The sequence below is a fragment of the Muscardinus avellanarius genome (assembly GCF_963383645.1).
Source record: "Muscardinus avellanarius genome assembly, chromosome: 10".
Taxonomy (NCBI): Eukaryota; Metazoa; Chordata; class Mammalia; order Rodentia; family Gliridae; genus Muscardinus; species Muscardinus avellanarius.
This window is the reverse complement of record NC_137796.1, coordinates 87,428,011-87,434,010: the sequence shown is the minus strand read 5'-3', so window position 1 is coordinate 87,434,010 and position 6,000 is coordinate 87,428,011.

Here is a 6,000-nt window from a genome sequence, read left to right as displayed (position 1 = left end):
GGACCAGCCCAGCCAGCCACCTGCCAACATCTCAGGTGGAGATGAGAAACATCACAGATGAGCCAGGCGTGGTGGCTGCACGCTTGCAATCCCCCCCCCACCCACCTCCGGCGCTTGGGAGGCGGAGACAGGAGGATCGGGCAGGTTTGAAACCAGCCACATGCGCTGGCGTAAGAGACCCTGTCTCCAAATAAAAAAGAATAAAAATAGGTCTGGGGGTGTAGCCCGGAGGTAGAAGGGCTTCCAGGAACCCCAGTACCACCAAAAAAAAAAAAAAAAAATCACAGAGGGAGGAGGGACCGGTGCCAGGATCCTCCTCCCCCATCAGCAGCCCCCCTGTGGAAAAAGGAACAAAGTCTGGGCCTTTTTGTTTGTGCATTGCTTCTAGATGCAAGGTCCTGGCCCTCAGGGACTAGATCAGAGACAGACACCTGAGCAGCCACTGGTCAAAGGAAGCCCTGGGTGAGATCCTGGTTGTGCAATAGATTGGATGACCATAAAAAGGCCAGGGGGACCGTCCCTCCCTGCCCCATAGCCACACATACTCTTAAGATCTCCTGCTGGGCGTGGTGGCACATGCTTGTCATCCCAGCATTCGGGAGGCAGAGACCAGAGGATTGCAGTTCGTGGACAGTCTCAGCTACTTAGTGAGGCCCTTTGCAATTCAGTGAGATCTTGTTTAAAAAAAAAAAAGTGTAGCTTGGAGGTACAATGCCCTTGTGTTCCATCCCCAGTACTGCAAAAGAAAGAAAGAAAGAAAGAAAGAAAGAAAGAAAGAAAGAAAGAAAGAAAGAAAGAAAGAAAGAAATCTCCTCCTACTAGTGGATGTAACACCTTAGCCCCTGCCTGGGCTTCCAGCATGGCCCCAGGAGGTTCTTCTAGAATGAGCCTGGGAAGCCGGTGGCTTACGGGGCTGATTCAACCCACACAGATAGGTTTGTTAATGTTTGGTCTCATTTGGTTGTGTTTTTATTTTTGTTGTCGTTTTCTCAACAAAGAGCCTTAAGACTGAAGTATTGCCAGCATTAAAAAAAATCAGCTGATTTATTATTTTGACAATTTGGGTTTCACCTCCTCTGTGAACACTGCATCTTGCAATACTGGGCTCTCCTTTCTTGCAGCCACAGTTGGGAGGTGATGAGCCGTGGCTGCCCTTGGGACAAGGTGAATCATTGTCCTGCTTGTCGCCCCCTGGCTTGACACTTGGCAGCTTGGCTTCTTTATATGACTGCCCGGTCCCTGTAGGCATTTGAGTCAACAGTCTTGTTTTGATAAGGAGATGACACAGATGTATCTATCAGCAATGGATCACACGAGAGGATGGATTAGACTAGTGCTTTAGCTGAGGGATGGATCTAGGTACCTTGTTACAGTCAGCTTAGGCTGTTGTAACAACATGCCACAGCATGGTCAGGTTGTGGGGAAGGCTTGTGGGGAGCTGCCATCTCTCTCTGGCCCTCCAATTGCAAGAAGTTGATCTCTCTCTCTCTCTCTCTCCCTCCCTCCCTCCCTCCCTCCCTCCATCCCTCCCTCTCCCTTATCTTAGAAGGCTGCAGTCCTATCAGATTAGTGCTCTACCCTGTGTATTCTCACATCACCTTCATTTCTTCCTACAAACCCTATTTCCAGGTATAGTCACACTAGACAGTGTAATTCAGTCCATAGCACACCAGAATTCAGGATGTGTATTTGAAGGTGAGGGAATAGTGCCTGGGAAGAGAAATGGAGTGACCAGTATTGATCTCCGGCCCTGCAGGTGGTGTGTCTCAAAAATGGAAACTATTTTCATGAAAAGGATGCACCAGAGAAGGCCAGGAGCTCAAGCACACGTTCCCTTGGCTACGGCTCCTGCCTCGCAGCCTTCCTGGGGGGACGAGACCGTTGCCGGAGAATCCAGGACAGCCCCCCTCAAACATGTGCTTGGATTGTCCACATTGGCACACACCCTGGACATTTCCAGCCTCTGCTGTTCTGTACTATCTCTGGGAAATTCTGTGCTGCCCCACTGGGGTGAGGGTCGGGTGGTAGGGATGCAGGGAGGTTGGCATGAGGGTCCTTCCACCACCTGATACAGCAGGCCCTGGGGCATCAGAAGGCCACAAGGTCAAAGTGTGTGGCCCTTGAGACTCATTCTGCCCCGTTGTCAGCTGGGAATTGATTGGGCCAGTCTCTTTTGCAAGCAGCTCTTTATTTTAGCACACATATATATTTGGAACTGGAATCTGAACTCGGGGACAGTCTACCTCTGAGCTACACCCTCCCCTAGCCCTGTTTTGATTTTGAGACAAGGTCTCGCTAAGTTGTTGAGGGTCTCACTGAATTTCTAAGGCCGGCCTCAAATCTACAACAATCCTCCTGTCTCAGTCTCCCAAGTAGTGAGATCATAGACATGCACCACCACACCCAGCATTAGCACATCATTTTAAGTCCTGGTCAAGGACACCACTCCGTCATGGGCACACAAAATGAATGACCCAGTCCCAGGACCCAAGGATCCCATTACCATCTGTGCTTCTCACCAAACTCTGGGACCCTGGATCCTTCTGTGACGGAAGGATCCACTCTAGCGTGTGGATCTACCTTGTACCTCGCTCCTTCTGCCTGGAGGGGGATGAGAAGACGCGGTATTTGCTGATAATTAAGCTATTAGCCGCCAAAGCTTAATTGCTCTCGGGAGTATATTTTTCCTAACGGGGGACTCAAAAACAGCCCTGGAGACAGCCAAGACGTTGTGGGAGCAGAAGGAAGGGGGAGTATTTGTGAGGCTGTGTGGGAGCGTGTGTGGAGCACGAGTGTGAGAGTCGATGGTGTGCGCGCCTCAGTCCATTTTCTGTTACTACCTTGAGTACCACATGCTGGCTAATTGACAGAAGGAGGAATTTTACTTCTTTAGTTCTGGAGGCTAGGAAGTCCAAAGCAGCATCGGGCGAAGTCAGCGAGCTGGCTGGAGAGGGCTCACGTATATAGCGAAACCGCTCCCTCAGTAATCCACTAATCTACGACAGCATGCGTGGACTAACTCATTCGCAAGGGTACAGTCTTCACAACCCAGTCACCGCCTAAAGGTCCCGCCTAAAGGTCCCGCCTCGCTGGATGTGGGGACACACGGCTGTAATTGTAGTATTTGAGAGGCTAAGAAAGAGGATTGCAGATTTGAGACCCGCCTCAGCAATTTAGACTCTCACAAACCCAGTGAGATCATGTTTCAAAATAAACAAACAGGGCTGGGGTATAACTTGGAGGTAGAATGCCCTGGGTCCAATCCTTAGCACACAAACAAACAAACAATCCCGTCTCCCAACTCTTAAATCTCACAAATTCTGACTTGCACTTGGTGGGACATTGGAATCATCGCAGGGAGTGTGTGGTATTATGTGTGAGTGTGTGTGGTGTGTGCACTGCTGAGTGTGCCCATGTGTTTGTATGAGTGTAAGAGTACATGTGTGTGCACATATGTGAACAGACGCACATCTAGCAGGAGCTGCCTCAGAGATCCCCGCCAGGAGCCCCTGCAGGGGGTGTGCGGGAGGCGACCCCAGGCCTGGAGGAGCCACCGATCTGCTGCAGGTGGGCTCTGGGTCTCAGCCAGCACAGCTGACAGAAAACGTTCTCAGAGCTGGAAGAAGTGGGGCCACTTGTGCCCGAGAGGCAGATGGGTGATCCCAAACCTGTGCTACCGGGAAAGCCAGGCCTGGCGCTGCGGCCTCTGTGGTATGCTCTGAGGGCTTTCTTTTAGGGGTGAGAGAAGGGCGCTCCAAGGAAAACTAGAGGCCCTGCGCATTTCGCTGTCCTGCGGTTTGACTGATTCTAGAAGCTTTTCCTGGGGCTGAGGACGAGGGGCTTTGATCAGGGATTGACGCTGGCTTGGAATGTGGACTATTTTTATTGTGTTGGTTTTGCTTTCCCAAAGGAGACAGGGCAGATTGAGGGCCTGGGGCTGCGGGACCAACTGGTTCTGGATGGGCACAGACGCCAAAGGGCCTGGCAGGCTTAACTGTGCTATAGATGACAGCTGGACCCCAGCTGGGCCAGGGTGGGGTCCAGGTGGTAGTCAGCAAACAGACAAAATCCTTATTTGGGAGCCAGCTGGGTTGGGGATGAGCTTGGTATGGCCCAATTCCAGCTGGTAGCTGGATGCCCGAGGGTCAGTGCCTCACCCCAGTAATGGATGTTGGCGGAGGAATCCAGGGACCAGGGTACTCACTGAGTTCATGGCAGGATACTGGGCACCTGCTCCTGGCCTGCAAAGTTCCCGGCATGCTTGGGGGCTGTAGAATGGTGAGTTTGACAACCATGTTTAGGTCAGTGCACACATGGGAGGTGGTAACATTTATACTAGACTCTAGGTAGAGAGAGAGAGCCTTCTGGGGACCTCGGGGACCCTGCCAAGGTGCGCTGCTGGTCCCAGGACACTAGTGTGACCCATCTGTAGCCTACTTGCAGCAGCTACGTGAGCCATTGTGAAACGCTCAGGTGAGGTGGTGCCAGAGAACACAGCATGTTAGATCTTGGTCTGTCACTCACCAGCTTTGTGACCTTGTGACTGGTCTCTTCATCTTTAGAACAGGGGAGCCGGGTGTGGTGGCGCACGCCACCAGTACTTGGGAGGCTGAGACAGGAGAATCGTAGGTTTGCGGCCAGCCTCAGCTACTTAGTGAGGCCCTTCGAAATTTAGTGAGATCTTGTTTAAAAATAAATAATAAAAGAGGGCTGGGGCTGTAGCTGAGAGGTAGAATGCCTCTGGGTTCAATCCCAGTACCACAAGAGAAAAAACAAAACAAAACAAAGAAACAGAACAAAAAAACCGGGATTCTAATTAACATTAGTACCTGCCTTAAGGGTTATTTTGCAGATTAAAATAGTAAATTTGTGAAAGTCCTTAGAAGTTAGTGGACATGAAATCAGTATTTAATTTGTGTTAACTATAAATAGATCTTTCATTTTCCAGGTGTGGTGGTATATACCTGTAATCCCAGTACTTAGGAGGCTAAACTAGGAGGATTACAGGTTTGAGGCCAGCCTTAGAAATTTACTGAGACCCTGTTTCAAAAAAATAAAAATAAAAATAGGGCTGGGATGGAGCTCAAAAATAGAATTCCTCTGGGTGCAATCCCCAGTATCTCACACACACACACACACACACACACACACACACACACACACAGTCTCTGTCTGTCTCTGTCTCTGTCTCTGTCTCTCTCTCTCTCTCTCCATTCAAGCTAAGATGATTATGATTGGAAAATGGAAAGACACTTTGATTTCAGAGGTGTTGAAACATGAATAGAATTAGTCTCTGGATTGATGGAATACAGCGTTATTTGGTGTGGATTACTGGGGGATCAGGACAGCAGGGTTTGCTGCTCCCGTGGCCTGTGCCGATGTAGCAAGCAGGACATGATGTGACTTCCAGGCTCCTCAGCTCCTTGTTCTGGGTCACAGGGGATGCCTGTGGATCCAAGATGGCAGGGCGGGGTGCGTTGAATAGAACGCATGGGCAGCCCTAGAGCGGGTAGAGTTATCAAGCACCACGTCCTGCGGAGAAGGGGGCTCTCTGGTCTGTATCAAGACCTTGAGCGGGGCTGAACCTCACCAGAGCCTTTGAGGACCAAGCCAAGTCAGCCAATAGCCCTCCTTTCTATTCAACAGATGACCCCCTGGTTATGCTAGTATACTTGTACTACGAAGGAAGACTAATGATAAACTTCCGCTTCCATCTGGTACTACAGTTCGTGACGATTAGCTCGCCATTTACCTTGTGCATGACTGTGACACCCATGTCACTGCAGAGAGACACTAGTCCTGAGGAGATTGTCATCGTGGTGTCCAAACGTTGCCACCGAGATCCATGATTTCATTTGGGGAGGCAAAATGGCGATGTTCTAGTTCTCCTACCCCTTCTTAAATTGCTAGTTGTGATTCTTCTCTAAAGAATTTTGTTTCATCAACTATTTTATGACCCTGTAATGCCATCTGCTTAGGACAGACGGGGTCATTTTTTGA